Consider the following 22,921-nt stretch of genomic DNA (forward strand, 5'->3'; position numbering starts at 1 on the left):
GACTCTTTTTTCCGCCCGGCGGTCACAGGCCGAACCCGGCGCACTGGGGAGTAGTTTGGGGCTCCGGCGCAAGGGAAAAGCGTGGCTGGACCACACCGTCAGGGGAAAAGTCAAGGTTTTCTTTCCTGACTCGCCTCCCACCCCCCGCGCCCTCGGCCACCAGTAGCTATATTCCGGCGCCGCCCGCCGCCCTACACCGCTAGATAGCCATTCCTCGCCGGAAAAATAGCAGCGCTTCGCCGCGGCAGCCCCTCCAACAGCAGCTGGGCGTTTCCGGCCGTGGAGGCACGGTTTAGCGGCGGGTACACGCCCACCGAGCGCAAGGTGTCCGGCGATTTGCCCGCCTCGGCGATGGACTCGGATGAAGAGGAAGCGCTCGCCACGCTGCTGGAGGAAGCCGTGGCCGACGTCCAGGAAGAAGAGCATCTCATGGTGCTCGCCGCCCTCGCCCAGCTGCTGGCGAGCAATGAAAACCCGCTGCGAGGTGGCTCGGTGCCTGGGCGGGTGAAAGCAAAGAACTGGCATCGTCTCGAAGGCTACTGCATGCTCTACTCCGACTACTTCGCCGATGCTCCACTTCACGGCGAGAAAACATTTCGGCGCCGTTATCGGATGAGCCGAAAGCTCTTCCTCAGGATTGTGAATTCCACCCGAGAGTTCGACAACTACTTCAAGTGCAAGATGGATTGCACCGGCGCTCTTGGATTCACCTCCATCCAGAAGTGCACGACAGCGATGAGGATACTTGCATATGGAGCTCCCGGTGATTCACTCGACGACTATGGGCGCATGGCTGAGTTCACCAGCATAGAGTGTTTCTACAAGTTCTGTCGGGCAGTGGTGGCAGTGTTTGGACCACAATACTTAAGAACACCCAATGCGGAAGACACTGCTCGGATCCTAGCACAGAATGCAGCAAGAGGATTTCCTGGGATGCTTGGAAGCATCGACTGTATGCATTGGAAATGGAAGAATTGCCCATTTGCTTGGTAGGGGATGTACAAATGCGCCAAAGACGGTTGCAGTGTGGTGCTTGAGGCGGTGGCCACACAGGACCTCTGGATTTGGCACTCCTGTTTTGGTATGCCAGGAACTCACAATGACATCAACGTGCTGCAGTGCTCTCCTGTTTTTGCCAAGCTTGTTGAAGGTCATTCTCCTCCGGTGAACTTCGAGATCAATGGGCGGCACTACAACAAGGGGTACTATCTAACTGATGGCATCTATCCGAGATGGTCGGCATTTGTGAAGACGATCTCAAACCCTGTGCCAGGAGGCAAGAACGCCTGGTTTGCGAAGGTTCAGGAGGCTTGCAGGAAGGATGTCGAGCGGGCATTTGGTGTGCTCCAATCTCGATTTGCTGTTGTCCGGTACCTGGCATAGACCTGGTCGAAAGATCAAATGTGGGAGATTATGACTTGCTGTGTCATCTTGCACAATATGATCATCGAGAGCGAGCAAGAAGACCCAGTGTTTGACATTGAACCATACTACAGGCAGGGTCCTATAGCCGAAGTTGATCACCAGCTACCGGCAACCTGGACTGCCTATCTCAGTATGCGTCAGGAGATCCGAAACCCCGAGGTGCATCATCAACTGCAGCAAGATCTGATAGAGCATCTATGGAGGCTCAAGGGCGACGCCGGGCGCGACGTGTGATGAAATATGAGTTTTTATTTGTTGAACTATATAATTTGTATTGAACTATTTGTTGTTGTACTATTTTGTTGAAGTATTTGATATTTTTGTGACGAAATATGTGATAAAAAATTTATGTGCATAATTGAACGCCGAACAACGGCGAACCACGCCGAATATGGGCCTATTGTCGCCCATATGGGCCCTTTATTCGTCGAAATGGGGCTGAAAAGTGGGCCAATTTCGACGCTTGAGGGCGACGACTGGGCGTGAAACTGCCCACAGCGCCGATTGCATCGCCGGCTCGCCCCCAGGGTGCGCTTTTTATGCGTCCTGGGGGGCCCGAACGGCTGGAGATGCTCTAAGTATTGGTACAGGAGGCAACGGCGGAGCTAGGAATTATACACAAGGCGGCCGAACATTGAGAATATATAGGAATTTTCTAGAAAAATAATATTGAAATTGGCGATCAATATAGCAAAATATGTGATAATATTAATAATAAAGTGCTGATAACATAGACATATCACATAGATAGCATGCAAGCAAAATGCATAATTTTTTTTGAGCTGCAAAATGCATAATTAGATAGCAATGAACAAACAATTATCAATGTGTATAGACATTTTGACATATTTAATCCAACAACAATTGATTTTTGTAGGGTGCTATATTTTGAAAACGAATTAACAAAAAAATATTTGCAAATTAGAACAACAAAATTTGTGTTCTCCTTGTGTATTTTTGTCTCCCCCTTGTGTATTTTGCCTCGTCCTACATTGTCCTGGAAGTGTATAGGACAGTGGGAGAAGAGAAGCCGCATGAATAGGATACTCCAAAATAAACAAGCGGTGGCTCCCCCCTCCGCCGTTGATAGGAGGCGTGTATATAGTACTTCCTGCATCCCGTAATATAAAACGATTTTTGACACTAATCAAAAACATCTTGTATTATGAGATACATGCATGCAGCATGGTAACTCCTTTGTGAAATTATTAACACGTGCTACTACTACGATTTACCGGTATCTTTACTCCTGCTCCAGCTCGAACTGAACTCTTAGAGCATTTACAGTCCGGGCGGACTGGTGTTAAAAAAATTGACTCAGACAGATGCCTCAAACGGGCCTCAAATGTTTGGACTAATTGGCACCCCTCAAATCCAACCCAAATAAGGGGCGGATATGGGAAGGCTCGGACGCGTCCGTCACATCGGACTGACGATCAAGTCTCACACAAAAATGCCTGGAAACCCAACAGTCCGACGAACGTCTCCTCCTCTGGTAGGGGTGTGAACATCGCGTGGCGCCGCTCTTGCTCGCCGCCCAAGGCCAAAGTACGGCTATTTTAGCCGGTCGGCGTCCCCGACCATAGTACAACCTATTCCTCCCTCTCCGCGCAGTCAGCCCGACCACATCTCTCTTTGTCCCCACCTTCCTTTTCCCTCGCCATCTGATATGGCCCGGCAGAAGAAGACCACCTATGCTATGCTAACGCCAAAGCGTCATTCCACATCGAGGAGGAGATTCTGGCAAGGCGTGCGGCCCGGATCACGATGGGCCTGCCTCTGGATTCGCCAGACCCAGAGGAGGAGGTGGAGGTGGAGGGGAGCGATAGCTAGAGCCCATGGAGGGGGCGGATTCGGAGGACGCGGATGCGGTGGAGCTGGAGGAAGAGCCGGCGCCGGTTGCGGGCTTCACCATGGAGGAGGAGCCGGCGCCAGTTGCGGGCTTCACCATGGAGGAGGCCATGCCAGAGTTCGCCATCGCCCAAGCGACGGAGATGGCAGAGCAGGAAGCCAACCTGGATTCCATCCAGGATGAGGCGTACTTGGGGCCTATTCGGCGCTTCTTTCGGACAAAGCAGACAGAAACGGACGTGTTGTTCGACAAGGTGGAAGCGGAGATGGAGACAAAGCAGGAGCCGGAGTTGTGTTTGACCCCATGTACCTGAAGCTTGGAACGGAGATAGTGGACATCTCCTACAACAACGAGTAGCGTAGTCAAGGATTAGTTGATCATAGATTCTTTATTTGAATGGTTTTAGAATTACATATATGAACTATTTGGATGCAGAGAGAGTTATTTGAGGGGTCACGAGCAATGCGCGTGGCATGTCCATAAGTGTTTGAGATGTCAGATTTGTCAAAGTCCGGCTGCAGATACTCTCTGGAAAGGAATAGTCAGCACCGGATAAAGAAGCGAAGTACCCCACCAACGAGCGTTGGACCGGTCTTATACTAGTAATACGGGTGGCAAACCCAACCCATAAAAAATGATCAACCCCGCACCCTCAGGAGGCACCTGTATTATACGATAATAATACGACTAATAAATAATCAAAGAAACAGATACAGCATTCACTGCACTGTTTGCCCGCGGGTGGGTGTGTCTGCTGCCGCTGCACACACATGTTGGTTATGTTGAGAAATAAAAATATATGATCAATTGTAAGGGAGGGATGCTTGCCAGGAGATGTTTATTGGGAAAGAGGTGTCTCCCCAACACACCCCTTCACCGTGTATATAAGTGGGTCTCCCACGCTGCAATGAAACTAGTGAATCATTTAGACTCTTCATTTGTCTCTTTTGTCACTATGAGGCAGAGACTACATTTGTCACAAGGAATCGACAAATGATACCTACTGCTTAATTGCAGATTATCGAATGTAATTGTGAGGTCTATATTATGTCATTTCGACATAATGACTACCTTCAATTTTGCACACAACTTATGGATTGCACTATGCCAACGAATTAATTTCGTTCACAACTGCGAGGTCTACACTACCATGTGGTGTATTACCTTCAATGTGTTTTGAATTAACACAAGGTTGTGAGAAGCTCCATAAGAGTGAGATTTACACTACTTAGTGATTATCTCTGTTTATTCAAAGCAAAATGAAGGCACAAAACTTATGACATAGCCATTATGATGCCTACATCGTTGTGACTACCTTCATGATGTTTTTCCAAATACTTGGCAACTTCATAGCATTTATTATTGGTTGTGACTGTTGAGTCATATACTCCATCAGGAGTGGAATCAAAGGCATTGTTGGTGACAACATCACATGTTATGCTATGAAGAGAATTATGCAAAGTACTTGCATATTTTGGTGATTACCTTTCATGCGTACACAACTTATGAGATTCCATCATAGCTATGAATTAAGTTTCATGCACGATGAGAGGTTTACGCCATTTTGTGGTGATCACCTTCATGTGTTATAGATAACATAAGGTTGTGGAGGCTGTGATCAATGGAAACTGTCCATAAGAGTGAGGCACCACTAGGTGGTGGACTACCTCTATGTGTTTTAAGGAAATTAAAGGTTTGTCCCTTTTGAGGTGACTACCTTTACTTGGAAGATCCACATCACACTATGATGTTCTTCTGGAAGGCTTGACCTATGGGTCACTAAGAATCACCATCACCATGATTATGCTCAGCCATAGCATTTTCATCTTACTTAATTTACTGAAGGTAAATTAATGCATGAGAATTTCATGCAACATATGGCTGAACTTTTTGGAAAGGAAATGCGATGAGATGACATTATGTGAGAGTAACTATTTAAAGATGGGTCATGGACATTAAATATTTTGTCAACCCGGGGCTTGTTGCCACAGAAACTCCACCTGCAGAAAATGTCATGGCTATTTATAGATAGCTAAGAATATGCATATTTGCATTTGTGTGTCATCGCAATGGCTCAGTTCTCAAACTGAGTATGTAATGGATGATGAATATCCATTTTTCCTTTGAGCCTTCATTGAGGCGAGATATATTGTTATAAGTATCACATGAATGATTATTCATTCGTTTTCAGGACTTCTAGTCCGTTGAGGCTTATAATTCTGTTGTCTATAAATCAACACTAAGTTGAGATATATATGATAAGGCAGTCTCAGATATTAATCTGATTGTATGTCCTTACTGCACTTTACTTCTCCTATGATGGTAAAAGAAATACCATCTTTATTTCAAGGTAAAAATATGATGGATTTCTTGTGAAGAATCAACTGGTACACCCCAACGGGTGCTATACCATTACCTGAAATTTGTGCTAGTGCTTACAGTACTAAGCAATTTTGTGGTTAGAGAACCATGGGGAGTTGAACGTAAAGTGAAGAAAGGAAAAGACAATCAGAAATGGAGTGTATATCTCAAAAGGGAATGGATCATTTAATTTAAATGATCATAATGACAACTTTCAAGTTTGTCAAAATGGTGGTTTTATGAAATGTCGTACTAATGACTACCAATTGGTCAAGTATTGGGTTGAATCATACCACCGGTGTTCTAGCATGGTAGAAGGAGAATGGACTCCTCTATATTGATGATATGCTTGTGGAATGATATTCCAAAGATATTTTGGAGATCTCATGTGGTCTCCTAGTTATCCATAAATATCATTAGCATGTAATTGTACGACTACATGTAGTATAAATTGCAACATCTTGTCCCTCAGACATGACAGTTGAGGAAATTGAGTGTATGAATCAGTTCATACTCAATCTTGTCGCATACATAATAATTTTTCCTCCTTTATCATCATGGTATTCGACGATTAGATAAATTATTGACAATTATGTTGGCCACAGCTTGACAAGTTGCAATATTTCCAACAATCATGAGATTGTCTTGTGCACTACATGTGACATTGGGAAAATATTTTTAAGGCACTCTCACCTTAAAATTTGAAATGAGCCAGCCAGTATTCTTGATTGCATTCAAGAATATGTTTGGGTTGAAGGAAATATGCCCTAGAGGCAATAATAAAGTTATTATTTATTTCCTTATTTCATGATAAATGTTTATTATTCATGCTAGAATTATATTAACCGGAAACATAATACATGTGTGAATACATAGACAAACAGAGTGTCACTAGTATGCCTCTACTTGACTAGCTCGTTAATCAAAGATGGTTATGTTTCCTAACCATAGACAAAGAGTTGTTATTTGATTAACGGGATCACATCATTAGGAGAATGATGTGATTGACTTGACCCATTCCGTTAGCTTAGCACTCGATCGTTTAGTATGTTGCTATTGCTTTCTTCATGACTTATACATGTTCCTATGACTATGAGATTATGCAACTCCCGTTTACCGGAGGAACACTTTGTGTGCTACCAAACGTCACAACGTAACTGGGTGATTATAAACGAGCTCTACAGGTGTCTCCAAAGGTACATGTTGGGTTGGCGTATTACGATATTAGGATTTGTCACTCCGATTGTCAGAGAGGTATCTCTGGGCCCTCTCGGTAATGCACATCACATAAGCCTTGCAAGCATTGCAACTAATGAGTTAGTTGCGAGATGATGTATTATGGAACGAGTAAAGAGACTTGCCGGTAACGAGATTGAACTAGGTATTGAGATACCGATGATCGAATCTCGGGCAAGTAACATACCGATGACAAAGGGAACAAGGTACGTTGTTATGCGGTCTGACCGATAAAGATCTTCGTAGAATATGTAGGAGCCAATATGAGCATCCAGGTTCCGCTATTGGTTATTGACCGGAGACGTGTCTCGGTCATGTCTACATTGTTCTCGAACCCGTAGGGTCCGCACGCTTAAGGTTTCGATGACAATTATATTATGAGTTTATCAGTTTTGATGTACCGAAGGAGTTCGGAGTCCCAGATGAGATCGGGGACATGACGAGGAGTCTCGAAATGGTTGAGGCGTAAAGATCGATATATTGGACGACTATATTCGGACATCGGAAACGTTTCGAGTGGTTCGGGTATTTTTCGGAGTACCGGGGAGTTACGGGAATACGGGGAAGAAGTATATGGGCCTTATTGGGCTTTAGGGGAAAGGGAGAGGCAGGCCGCCCCCCCATTGACTAGTCCGAATTGGACTAGGGGGAGGGGCGGCGCCCCCTCCTTCCTTCTCTTCCCTCTTCCCCTTCCTTGTCTCCTACTCCTACTACTTGGAAGGACTCCTAGTTGGACTAGGAAAGGGGGAATCCTACTCCTGGTGGGAGTAGGACTCCCTAGGGCGCGCCATAGAGAGGGTCGGCCCTCCCCTCCTCCACTCCTTTATATACGGGGGCAGGGGGCACCCCATAGACACACAAGTTGATCCTCGTGATCGTTTTCTTAGCCGTGTGCGGTGCCCCCTTCCACCATACTCCTCGATAATATTGTAGCGGTGCTTAGGCGAAGCCCTGCGACGGTAGAACATCAAGATCGTCACCACGCCATCGTGTTGACGGAACTCTTCCTCGACACTTTGCTGGATCGGAGTCCAGGGATCGTCATCGAGCTGAACGTGTGCAGAACTCGGAGGTGCCGTACGTTCGGTACTTGGATTGGTCGGATCGGGAAGACGTACGACTACTTCCTCTACATTGTGTCAACACTTCCGTTGTCGGTCTATGAGGGTACGTAGACAACACTCTCCCCTCTCGTTGCTATGCATCACCATGATCTTGCGTATGCGTAGGAAATTTTGAAATTACTACGTTCCCCAACAGTGGCATCCGAGCCTGGTTTTATGCGTTGTTCTTGTGCACGAGTAGAACACAAGTGAGTTGTCGGCGATATAAGTCATACTGCTTACCAGCATGTTATACTTTGGTTCGGCGGTATTGTTGGATGAAGCGGCTCGGACCGACATTACGCGTACGCTTACGCGAGACTGGTTCTACCGACGTGCTTTGCACACAGGTGGCTGGCGGGTGTCAATTTCTCCAATTTTAGTTGAACCGAGTGTGGCTACGCCCGGTCCTTACGAAGGTTAAAACAGCACCAACTTGACAAACTATCGTTGTGGTTTTGATGCGTAGGTAAGATTGGTTCTTGCTAAGCCCGTAGCAGCCACGTAAAAATTGCATCAACAAAGTAGAGGACGTGTAACTTGTTTTTGCAGGGCATGTTGTGATGTGATATGGTCAAGACGTGATGAGATATAAGTTGTTGTATGAGATGATCATGTTTTGTTGAAGTTATCGGCAACTGGAAAAATCCTTATGGTTGTGTCTCTATTGCATAAGGTGCAAGCGCCAAATAATTGCTTTACTTTATCGCTATGCGATAGCAATAGTTGCAAGAGCAATTGTTGGCGAGACGACCATGTAACGACACATTGATATATATCAAGATGATGGAGATCATGGTGTCATTCCGGTGACGATAGAGATCATGACAGTACTTTGGAGATGGAGATCAAAGGCGCAAGATGATCATGGCCATATCATGTCACATATTTTGATTGCATATGATGTTTATCTTTTATACATCTTATTTTGCTTAGTTCGACAGTAGCTTTATAAGATGATCTCTCACTAAATTTCAAGGTATAAGTGTTCTCCCTGAGTATGCACCGTTGCGAAAGTTCTTTGTGCTGAGACACCACGTGATGATCGGGTGTGATAGGCTCTACGTTCAAATACAACGGGTGCAAAACAGTTGCACACGCGGAATACTCAGGTTAAACTTGACGAGCCTGGCATATACAGATATGGCCTCGGAACACTTGAGACCGAAAAGTCGAGCGTGAATCATATAGTAGTTATGATCAACATAGTGATGTTCACCATTGAAAACTACTCCATCTCACGTGATGATCGGACATTGTTTAGTTAATTTGGATCACGTGATCACTTAGATGATTAGAGGGATGTCTATATAAGTGGGAGTTCTTAAGTAATATGATTAATTGAACTTAAATTTATTATGAACTTAGTCCTGGCAGTATTTTGCAAATTATGTTGTAGATCAATAGCTCACGTTGTTGCTTTCAAATGTTTATTTTGATATGTTCCTAGAGAAAATTGTGTTGAAAGATATTAGTAGCAATGATGCGGATTGGATCCGTGATCTGAGGTTTATCCTCATTGCTGCACAGAAGAATTATGTCCTTGATGCACCGCTAGGTGACAGACCTATTGCAGGAGCAGATGCAGACGTTATGAACGTTTGGCTAGCTCAATATGATGACTACTTGATAATTTAGTGCACCATGCTTAATGGCTTAGAATCGGGACTTCAAAGACATTTTGAACGTCATGGACCATATGAGATGTTCTAGGAGTTGAAATTAATATTTCAAGCAAATACCCGAGTTGACAGATATGAAGTCTCCAACAAGTTCTATAGCTAAAAGATGGAGGAGAATATCTCAACTAGTGAGCATGTGCTCAGATTGTCTGGATACTACAATCACTTGAATTAAGTGGGAGTTAATCTTCCAGATAAAATAGTTATTGACAGAATTCTCTAGTCACCATCACCAAGTTAGTAGAACTTCGTGATGAACTATGATATGCAAGGGATAACGAAAATGATTCCCAAGCTCTTCGTAATGCTGAAATCGACGAAGGTAGAAATCAAGAAAAACATCAAGTGTTGATGGTTGACAAGACCACTAGTTTCAAGAAAAGGGCAAAGGGAAGAAAGGGAACTTCAAGAAGAACGGCAAGCGAGTTGCTGCTCAAGTGAAGAAGCCCAAGTCTGGACCTAAGCCTGAGACTAAGTGCTTCTACTGCAAAGGAACTGGTCACTGGAAGCGAAACTACCCCAAGTATTTGGCGGATAAGAAGGATGGCAAAGTGAACAAAGGTATATTTGATATACAGATTATTGATGTGTATTTTACTAGTGTTCATAGCAACCCCTCGGTATTTGATACTAGTTCAGTTGCTACGAGTAGTAACTCGAAACGGGAGTTGCAGAATGAACAGAAACTAGTTAAGGGTGAAGTGACGATGTGTGTTGGAAGTAGTTCCAAGATTGATGTGATCATCATCGCACACTCCCTATACTTTCGGGATTAGTGTTGAACCTAAATAAGTGTTATTTGGTGTTTGCGTTGAGCATGAATATGATTTGATCATGTTTATTGCAATACGGTTATTCATTTAAGTTAGAGAATAATTGTTGTTCTGTTTACACGAATAAAACCTTATATGGTTACACACCCAATGAAAATGGTTCATTGGATCTCGATCGTAGTGATGCACATATTCATAATATTGAAGACAAAAGATGCAAAGTTAATAATGATAGTGCAACTTATTTGTGGCACTGCCGTTTAGGTCATATTGGTGTAAAGCGCATGAAGAAACTCCATGCTGATGGGATTTTGGAATCACTTGATTATGAATCACTTGATGCTTGCGAACCATGCCTTATGGGCAAGATGACTAAGACTCCGTTCTCCGGAACAATGGAGCGAGCAACTGACTTATTGGAAATAATACATACTGATGTATGTGATCCGATGAGTGTTGAGGCTCGCGGCGGGTATCGTTATTTTCTGACCTTCATAGATGATTTGAGCCGATATGGGTATATCTACTTGATGAAACACAAGTCTGAAACATTTGAAAAGTTCAAAGAATTTCAGAGAGAAGTGGAGAATCATCGTAACAAGAAAATAAAAGTTTCTACGATATGATCGCAGAGGTAAATATTTGAGTTGCGAGTTTGGCCTTCAGTTAAAACAATGTGAAATAGTTTCACTACTTACGCCACCTGGAACACCATAGTGTAATGGTGTGTCCGAATGTCATAACCGTACTTTATTGGATATAGTGCAATCTATGATGTTTCTTACCGATTTACCACTATAGTTTTGGGGTTATGCATTAGAGACAGCTGCATTCACATTAAAAAAGGGCACCATCTAAATCTGTTGAGACGACGCTATATGAACTGTGGTTTGGCAAGAAACCAAAGTTGTCATTTCTTAAAGTTTGGGGTTGCAATGCTTATAAGAAAAAGTTTCATCTTGATAAGCTCAAACCCAAATCGGAGAAATGTGTCTTCATAGGATACCCAAAGAAGACAGTTGGGTACACCTTCTATCACAGATCCGAAGGCAAGACATTCGTTGCTAAGAATGGATCCTTTCTAGAGAAGGAGTTTCTCTCGAAAGAAGTGAGTGGGAGGAAAGTAGAACTTGATGAGGTAACTTTACCTGCTCCCTTATTGGAAAGTAGTACATCACAGAAACCGGTTTATGTGACACCTACACCATTAGTGAGGAAGCTAATGATGATGATCATGAAACTTCAGAACAAGTTACTACTGAACCTCGTAGATCAACCAGAGTAAGATCCGCACCAGAGTGGTACGGTAATCCTGTTCTGGAAGTCATGCTACTAGATCATGATGAACCTACGAACTATGAAGAAGCGATGGTGAGCCCAGATTCCGCAAAATGGCTTGAAGCCATAAAATCTGAGATGAGATCCATGTATGAGAACAAAGTATGGACTTTGGTTGACTTGCCCAAAGATCGGCAAGCAATTGAGAATAAATGGATCTTCAAGAAGAAGACTGACGCTGACGGTAATGTTACTGTCTACAAAGCTCGACTTGTCGCAAAAGGTTTTCGACAAGTTCAAGGGATTGACTACGATGAGACCTTCTCACCCGTAGCGATGCTTAAGTCTGTCCAAATCATGTTAGCAATTGCCGCATTTTATGATTATGAAATTTGGCAGATGGATGTCAAAACTGCATTCCTGAATGGATTTCTGGAAGAAGAGTTGTATATGATGCAGCCGGAAGGTTTTGTCGATCCAAAGGGAGCTAACAAAGTGTGCAAGCTCCAGCGATCCATTTATGGACTGGTGCAAGCCTCTCGGAGTTGGAATAAATGCTTTGATAATGTGATCAAAGCATTTGGTTTTGTACATACTTTTGGAGAAGCCTGTATTTACAAGAAAGTGAGTGGGAGCTCTGTAGCATTTCTGATATTATATGTAGATGACATATTACTAATCAGAAATGATATAGAATTTCTGGATAACATAAAGGGATACTTGAATAAGAGTTTTTCAATGAAAGACCTCGGCGAAGCTGCTTACATATTGGGCATTAAGATCTATAGAGATAGATCAAGACGCTTAATTGGACTTTCACAAAGCACATACCTTGACAAAATTTTGAAGAAGTTCAAAATAGATCAAGCAAATAAAGGATTCTTGCCTGTGTTACAAGGTGTGAAGTTGAGCAAGACTCAAAACCCGACCACGGCAGAAGATAGAGAGAGAATGAAAGTCATTCCCTATGCCTTAGCCATAGGTTCTATAAATTATGCCATGCTGTGTACCAGACCTATTGTATACCCTGCCCTGAGTTTGGCAAGGGAGTACAATAGTGATCTAGGAGTAGATCACTGGACATTGGTCAAAATTATCCTTAGTGGAATAAGGATATGTTTGTCGATTATGGAGGTGACAAAAGGTTCGTCGTAAAGGGTTACGTTGATGCAAGTTTTGACACTGATCCAGATGACTCTAAATCTCAATCTGGATACATATTGAAAGTGGGAGCAATTAGCTAGAGTAGCTCCGTGCAGAGCATTGTTGACATAGAAATTTGCAAAATACATACGGATCTGAATTTGGCAGACCCATTGACTAAACTTCTCTCACAAGCAAAACATGATCACACCTTAGTACTCTTTGGGTGTTAATCACATAGCGATGTGAACTAGATTACTAACTCTAGTAAACCCTTTGGGTGTTGGTCACATGTCGATGTGAACTATAGGTGTTAACCACATAAAGATGTGAACTATTGATGTTAAATCACATGGCGATGTGAACTAGATTATTGACTCTAGTGCAAGTGGGAGACTGAAGGAAATATGCCCTAGAGGCAATAATAAAGTTATTATTTATTTCCTTATTTCATGATAAATGTTTATTATTCGTGCTAGAATTGTATTAACCGGAAACATAATACATGTGTGAATACATAGACAAACAGAGTGTCACTAGTATGCCTCTACTTGACTAGCTCGTTAATCAAAGATGGTTATGTTTCCTAACCATAGACAAAGAGTTGTTATTTGATTAAGGGGATCACATCATTAGGAGAATTATGTGATTGATTTGACCCATTCCGTTAGCTTAGCACTCGATCGTTTAGTATGCTTTCTTCATGACTTATACATGTTCCTAAGATTATGAGATTATGCAACTCCCGTTTACCGGAGGAACACTTTGTGTGCTACCAAACGTCACAACGTAACTGGGTGATTATAAAGGAGCTCTACAGGTGTCTCCAAAGGTACATGTTGGGTTGGCGTATTTTGAGATTAGGATTTGTCACTCCGATTGTCAAAGAGGTATCTCTGGGCCCTCTCGGTAATGCACATCACATAAGCCTTGCAAGCATTGCAACTAATGAGTTAGTTGTGAGATGATGTATTACGGAACGAGTAAAGAGACTTGCCGGTAACGAGATTGAACTAGGTATTGAGATACCGACGATCGAATCTCGGGCAAGTAACTGTTGGGTAACGTAGCATAAATTCAAAATTTTCCTACATGTCACCAAGATCTATCTATGGAGTCATCTAGCAACGAGGGAGGAGTGGCTCTACATACCCTTGTAGATCGCGCGCGGAAGCGTTCAAGAGAACGGGGTTGATGGAGTCGTACTCGTCGTGATCCAAATCACCGATGATCCTAGCGCCGAACGGACGGCACCTCCGCGTTCAACACACGTATGGAGCAGCGACGTCTCCTCCTTCTTGATCCAGCAAGGGGGGAGGAGAGGTTGATGGAGATCCAACAGCACGACGGCGTGGTGGTGGAAGTAGCGGGATTCCAACAGGGCTTCGCCAAGCGCTGCGGGAGGAGGGAGATGTGTCATGGGAGGGAGAGGGAGGCGCCAGGGCTTAGGTATGGTTGCCCTCCCTTTCCCCCACTATATATAGGGCCAAGGGAGAGGGGGGAGGAGCAGCCTTGGCCCTTCCTCCAAGGAAGGGTGCGGCCAGGGGAGGAGTCCCTCCTCCCCAAGGCACCTCGGAGGTGCCTTCCCCCTTTAGGACTCTTCCTTTCCCTCTTCTCTTGGCGCATGGGCCTCTTGGGGCTGGTGCCCTTGGCCCATATAGGCCAAGGCGCACCCCCTACAGCCCATGTGGCCCCCGGGGCAGGTGGCCCCACCCGGTGGACCCCCGGGACCCTTCCGGTGGTCCCGGTACAATACCGGTGACCCCGAAACTTGTCCCGATGGCCGAAATAGCACTTCCTATATATAATTCTTTACCTCCGGACCATTCCGGAACTCCTCGTGACGTCCGGGATCTCATCCGGGACTCCAAACAACTTTCGGGTTACCGCATACTAATATCTCTATAACCCTAGCGTCACCGAACCTTAAGTGTGTAGACCCTACGGGTTCGGGAGACATGCAGACATGACCGAGATGACTCTCCGGTCAATAACCAACAGCGGGATCTAGATACCCATGTTGGTTCCCACATGTTCCACGATGATCTCATCGAATGAACCACGATGTCAAGGACTTAATCAATCCCGTATGCAATTCCCTTTGTCCATCGGTACGATACTTGCCCGAGATTCGATCGTCGGTATCCCGATACCTTGTTCAATCTCGTTACCGGCAAGTCTCTTTTACTCGTTCCGTAACACATCATCCCATGATCAACTCCTTGATCACACTGTGCACATTATGATGATGTCCTACCGAGTGGGCCCAGAGACACCTCTCCGTCACACAGAGTGACAAATCCCAGTCTCGATTCGTGCCAACCCAACAGACACTTTTGGAGATACCTGTAGTGTACCTTTATAGCCACCCAGTTACGTTGTGACGTTTGGCACACCCAAAGCACTCCTACGGTATCCGGGAGTTTTATAATCTCATGGTCTAAGGAAATGATACTTGACATTAGAAAAGCTTTAGCATACGAACTACACGATCTAGTGCTATGCTTAGGATTGGGTCTTGTCCATCACATCATTTTCCTAATGATGTGATCCCGTTATCAACGACATCCAATGTCCATGGTTAGGAAACCGTAACCATCTATTGATCAACGAGCTAGTCAACTAGAGGCTTACTAGGGACATGGTGTTGTCTATGTATCCACACATGTATCTGAGTTTCCTATCAATACAATTCTAGCATGGATAATAAACGATTATCATGAACAAGGAAATATAATAATAATCATTTTATTATTGCCTCTAGGGCATATTTCCAACAGTCTCCCACTTGCACTAGAGTCAATAATCTAGTTCACATCGCCATGTGATTAACACTCACAGGTCACATCGCCATGTGACCAACATCCAAAGAGTTTACTAGTGTCACTAAACTAGTTCACATCATCATGTGATTAAGACTCAATGAGTTCTGGGTTTGATCATGTTTTGCTTGTGAGAGAGGTTTTAGTCAACGGGTCTGCAACATTCAGATCCGTATGTACTTCGCAAATTTCTTATGTCATCTTGTAGATGCAACTACTACGCTACATTTGGAGCTATTCCAAATAACTGTTCTACTATACGAATCCAGTCTACTACTCAGAATAATCTGGATTAGTGTCAAAGTTTGCATCGGCGTAACCCTTTACGACGAACTCTTTTACCACCTCCATAATCGAGAAAATTCCTTAGTCCACTAGTTACTAAGGATAACTTTGACCACTGTCCTGTGATCCATTCTTGGATCACTCTTGTACCCCTTGACTGACTCATGGCAAGGCACATTTTAGGTGCGGTACACAGCATAGCATACTGTAGGGCCTATGTCTTAAGCATAGGGGACGACCTTCATCCTTTCTCTCTATTCTGCCATGGTCGAGCTTTAAGTCTTAACTTCATACCTTACAACTCAGGCAAGAACTCCTTCTTTGACTGGTCCATCTTGAACACTTCAAGATCATGTCAAGGTATGTGCTCATTTGAAAGTACCATTAAGCGTTTTGATCTATCCTTATAGATCTTGATGCTCAATGTTCAAGTAGCTTAATCCAGGCTTTCCATTGAAAAACACTTTCCAAATAACCCTATATGCTTTCCAGAAATTCTACGTCATTTCTGATCAACAATATGTCAACAACATATATTTATCAGAAATTCTATAGTGCTCCCACTCACTTCTTTGGAAATACAAGTTTCTCATAAACTTTGTATAAACCCAAAATCTTTGATCATCTCATCAAAGCATACATTCCAACTCCGAGATGCTTACTCCAGTCCTCAGAAGGATTGCTGGAGCTTTGCATACTTATTAGCATCTTTTAGGATTGACAAAACCTTCCGGTTGTATCACATACAACCTTTCCTCAAGAAAATCGTCGAGGAAACAATGCTTTGACATCCTATCTGCAAGATTTCATAAATAATGCAGTAATTGCTAATATAATTCCAACAGACTCTTAGCATCGCTACGAGTGAGAAAATCTCACCGTAGTCAACTCCTTGAACTTGTCCGAAAACATCTTAACGACAAGTCGAGCTTTCTTAATGGTGACATTTACCATCATTGTCCGTCTTCCTTTTAAAATCCATATGTACCTAACAGCCTTACGACCATCATGTAGTTCTCCCAAAGTCTACACTTTGTTTTCATACATGGATCCTCTCTCGGATTTTATGGTCTTGAGCCATTTATCGGAATCCGGGCCCACCATCGCTTCTCCATAGCACGTAGGTTCATTTTTGTCTAGCAACATGACTTCCAAGACAGGATTACGTACCACTCTGAAGTAGTACGCATCCTTGTCATCCCACAAGGTTTGGTAGTGACTTGATCTAAAGTTTCATGATCACTATCATAAGCTTCCACTTCAATTGGTGTAGGTGCCACAGGAACAACTTCCTGTGCCCTGCCACACACTAGTTGAAGAGACGGTTCAATAACCTCATCAAGTCTCCACCATCCTCCCACTCAATTCTTTCGAGAGAAACTTTTCCTCGAGAAAGGACCCGATTCTAGAAACAATCCCTTATTGCTTTCGGATCTGAGATAGGAGGTATACCCAACTGTTTTGGGTGTCCTATGAAGATGCATTTATCCACTTTGGGTTCGAGCTTATCAACCTGAAACTTTTTCACATAAGCGTCGCAGCCCCAAACTTTTAAGAAATGACAGCTTAGGTTTCTCTAAACCATAGTTCATACGGTGTCATCTCATCGGAATTACGTGGTGCCCTATTTAAAGTGAATGTGGTTGTCTCCAATGCCTAACCCATAAACTATCGTGGTAATTCGATAAGAGACATCATGGTATGCATCATATCCAATAGGGTGCAGTTATGATGTTCAGACACACCATCACACTATGGTGTTCTAGGCTGTATTAGTTGTGAAACAATTTCCACAATGTCTTAATTCTGTGCCAAACTCGTAATTCAGATATTCATCTCTATGATCATATCATAGATATTTTATCCTCTTGTCACGACGATCTTTCAACTTCACCCTGAAATTACTTGAACCTTTCAATAATTCAGACTCGTAATTCATCAAGTAAATATACTCAACATCTACTCAAATCATCTGTGAAGTAAAAACATAAGGATATCCACTACATGCCTCAGCACTCATTGGACTGCACACATCAAAATGTATTACTTCCAACAAGTTGCTTTCTAGTTCCATTTTACTGAAAAACGGGGCTTTCAGTCATCTTGCCCATGTGGTATGATTTGCATGTCTCAAGTGATTCAAAATCAAGTGAGTCCAAACGGTCCATTTGCATGGAGTTTCTTCATGCATATACACCAATAGGCATGGTTCGCATGTCTCAAGTGATTCAAAATAAAGTGAGTCCAAAGATCCATCAACATGGAGCTTCTTCATGCGTTTTATACCGATATGACTTACGTGGCAGTGCCACAAGTAGGTGGTACTATCATTACTATCTTTTGGCATGAACATGTGTATCACTACGATCGAGATTCAATAAACCATTCATTTTAGGTGTAAGACCATTTGAAGATATTATTCAAATAAACAGAGTAACCATTATTCTCCTTAAATGAATAACCATATTGCGATAGTCATAATCCAATCATGTCTATGCTCAACGCAAACACCAAATAACAATTATTTAGGTTTAACACCAATCTCGATGGTAGAGGGAGCGTGCGATGCTTGATCATATCAACATTGGAAACACTTCCAACACATATCGTCAGCTCACCTTTAGCTAGTCTCCGTTTATTCCGTAGCTTTTATTTCGAGTTACTAACACTTAGCAACCGAACCGGTATCTAATACCCTGGTGCTACTAGGAGTACTAGTAAAGTACACATCAACACAATGTATATCCAATATACTTCTATCGACCTTGCCAGCCTTCTAATCTACCAAGTATCTAGGGTAATTCTGCTCCAGTGGTTGTTCCCCTTATTACAGAAGCACTTAGTCTCGGGTTTGGGTTCAACCTTGGGTTTCTTCACTTAGAGCAGCAGCTGAATTGCCGTTTCATGAAGTATCCCTTCGTGCCCTTGCCCTTCTTGAAACTAGTGGTTTCACCAACCATCAACAATTGATGCTCCTTCTTGATTTCTACTTTTGTGGTGTCAAACATCACGAATATCTCAAGGATCATCATATATGTCCCTGATATATTATAGTTCATCACGAAGCTCTAGCAGCTTGGTGGTAATGACTTCGGAGAACTATCACTATTTCATTTGGAAGATCAACTCCCACTTGATTCAAGCGATTGTTGTACTCAGACAATCTGAGCACAAGCTCAACAATTGAGCTTTTCTCCCTTAGTCTGCAGGCTAAGAAAATCGTCGAAGGTCTTATACCTCTTGACGTGAGCACGAGCCTGAAATCCCAATTTCAGCCCTCGAAACATCTCATATGTTTCGCGACGTTTCAAAAACCGTCTTCGGTGCCTCAACTCTAAACCATTTAACTGAACTATCACGTAGTTATCAAAATAGTATGTCAGATGTTCGCAACATCCATAGACAACGTTCAAGGTTCAGCACACTGAGCGGTGCATTAAGGACATAAGCCTTCTATGAAGCAATGAGGACAATCCTCAGTTTACGGACCTAGTCCGCATAATTGCTACTATCAACTTTCAACTAAATTTTCTCTAGGAACATAACTAAACAGTAGAACTGAAGCGCGAGCTACGACATAATTTGCGAAGACCATTTAACTATGTTCAGGATAATTAAGTTCATCTTATGAACTCCCACTCAGATAGACATCCCTCTAGTCATCTAAGTGATTACATGATCCGAGTCAACTAGGCCATGTCCGATCATCACGTGAGATGGTCTAGTCAACATCGGTGAACATCTTCATGTTGATCGTATCTTCTATACGACTCATGCTCGACCTTTCGGTCTTCTGTGTTCCGAGGCCATGTCCGTACATGCTAGGCTCGTCAAGTCAACCTAAGTGTTTGCATGTGTAAATCTGTCTTACACCCATTGTATGTGAATGTCTGAATCAAACACCCGATCATCACGTGGTGCTTTGAAACAACGAACTGTCGCAACGGTGCATAGTTAGGGGGAACACCTTCTTGAAATTTTAGTGAGGGATCATCTTATTTACTACCGTCGTTCTAAGTAAACAAGATGTATAAACATGATAAACATCACATGCAATCAAATAATAGTGACATGATATGGCCAATATCATATAGCTCCTTTGATCTCCATCTTGGGGCTCCATGATCATCTTGTCACCGGCATGACACCATGATCTCCATCATCATGATCTCCATCATCGTGTCTTCATGAAGTTGTCTCGTCAACTATTACTTCTACTACTATAGCTAACGGTTAGCAATAAAGTAAAGTAATTACATGACGTTTATGTTGACACGCAGGTCATAAATAAATTAAGACAACTCCTATGGCTCCTGCCGGTTGTCATACTCATCGACATGCAAGTCGTGATTCCTATTACAAGAACATGATCAATCTCATACATCACATATATCATTCATCACATCCTTTGACCATATCACATCACATAGCATACCCTGCAAAAACAAGTTGGACGTCCTCTAATTGTTGTTGCATGTTTTACGTGGCTGCTATGGGTTTCTAGCAAGAACGTTTCTTACCTACGCAAAAACCACAACGTGATATGCCAATTGCTATTTACCCTTCATAAGGACTCTTTTCATCGAATGAGATCCGACTAAAGTGGGAGAGACAGACACCCGCCAGCTACCTTATGCAACTAGTGCATGTTTGTCGGTGGAACCAGTCTCACGTAAGAGTACGTGTAAGGTTGGTCCGGGCCCCTTCATCCCACGATGCCGCCGAATCAAGATAAGACTAGTAACGGCAAGATAATTGACAATATCGACGCCCACAACTACTTTTTGTTCTACTCGTGCATAGTAACTACGCATAGACCTACCTCATGATGCCACTGTTGGGTAACGTAGCATAAATTCAAAATTTTCCTACGTGTCACCAAGATCTATCTATGGAGTCATCTAGCAACGAGGGAGGAGTGGCTCTACATACCCTTGTAGATCGCGCGCGGAAGCGTTCAAGAGAACGGGGTTGATGGAGTCGTACTCGTCGTGATCCAAATCACCGATGATCCTAGCGCCGAACGGACGGCACCTCCACGTTCAACACACGTACGGAGCAGTGACGTCTCCTCCTTCTTGATCCAGCAAGGGGGGAGGAGAGGTTGATGGAGATCCAACAGCACGACGGCATGGTGGTGGAAGTAGCGGGATTCCAACAGGGCTTCGCCAAGCGCTGCGGGAGGAGGGAGATGTGTCATGGGAGGGAGAGGGAGGCGCCAGGGCTTAGGTATGGTTGCCCTCCCTTTCCCCCACTATATATAGGGCCAAGGGAGAGGGGGAGGCGCAGCCTTGGCCCTTCCTCCAAGGAAGGGTGCGGCCAGGGGAGGAGTCCCTCCTCCCCAAGGCACCTCGGAGGTGCCTTCCCCCTTTAGGACTCTTCCTTTCCCTCTTCTCTTGGCGCATGGGCCTCTTGGGGCTGGTGCCCTTGGCCCATATAGGCCAAGGCGCACCCCCTACAGCCCATGTGGCCCCCGGGGCAGGTGGCCCCACCCGGTGGAACCCCGGGACCCTTCCGGTGGTTCCGGTACAATACCGGTGACCCCGAAACTTGTCCCGATGGCAGAAATAGCACTTCCTATATATAATTCTTTACCTCCGGACCATTCCGAAACTCCTCGTGACGTCCGGGATCTCATCCGGGACTTCGAACAACTTTCGGCTTACCGCATACTAATATCTCTATAACCCTAGCGTCACCGAACCTTAAGTGTGTAGACCCTACGGGTTCGGGAGACATGCAGACATGACCGAGATGACTCTCCGGTCAATAACCAACAGCGGGATCTGGATACCCATGTTGGTTCCCACATGTTCCACGATGATCTCATCGGATGAACCACGATGTCAAGGACTTAATCAATCCCGTATGCAATTCCCTTTGTCCATCGGTACGATACTTGCCCGAGATTCGATCGTCGGTATCACGATACCTTGTTCAATCTCGTTACCGGCAAGTCTCTTTTACTCGTTCCGTAACACATCATCCCGTGATCAACTCCTTGATCACACTGTGCACATTATGATGATGTCCTACCGAGTGGGCCCAGAGACACCTCTCCGTCACACGGAGTGACAAATCCCAGTCTCGATTCGTGCCAACCCAACAGACACTTTCAGAGATACTTGTAGTGTACCTTTATAGCCACCCAGTTACGTTGTGACGTTTGGCACACCCAAAGCACTCCTACGGTATCCGGGAGTTTCACAATCTCATGGTCTAAGGAAATGATACTTGACATTAGAAAAGCTTTAGCATACGAACTACACGATCTAGTGCTATGCTTAGGATTGGGTCTTGTCCATCACATCATTCTCCTAATGATGTGATCCCGTTATCAATGACATCCAATGTCCATGGTCAGGAAACCGTAACCATCTATTGATCAACGAGCTAGTCAACTAGAGGCTTACTAGGGACACGGTGTTGTCTATGTATCCACACATGTATCTGAGTTTCTTATCAATACAATTCTAGCATGGATAATAAACAATTATCATGAACAAGGAAATATAATAATAATCAATTTATTATTGCCTCTAGGGCATATTTCCAACAGTAATATACCGATGACAAAGGGAACAACATATGTTGTTATGCGGTCTGACCGATAAAGATCTTCATAGAATATGTAGGAGCCAATATGAGCATCCAGGTTCCGCTATTGGTTATTGACCGGAGATGTGTCTCGGTCATGTCTACATTATTCTTGAACCCGTAGGGTCCACACGCTTAAGGTTTCAATGACAGTTATATTATGAGTTTATGAGTTTTGATGTACCGAAGGAGTTCGGAGTCCTGGATGAGATCAGGGACATGATGAGGAGTCTCGAAATGGTCGAGACATAAAGATCGATATATTGGACAACTATATTCGGACATCGGAAAGGTTCCGAGTGGTTCGGGTATTTTTCGGAGTACCGGGGAGTTACGGGAATACGAGGGAAGAAGTATATGGGCC

Source organism: Triticum urartu, chromosome 5A (genome assembly GCF_056163025.1).
Source record: "Triticum urartu cultivar PI428250 chromosome 5A, HENAU_Tu73, whole genome shotgun sequence".
Classification (NCBI taxonomy): domain Eukaryota; kingdom Viridiplantae; phylum Streptophyta; class Magnoliopsida; order Poales; family Poaceae; genus Triticum; species Triticum urartu.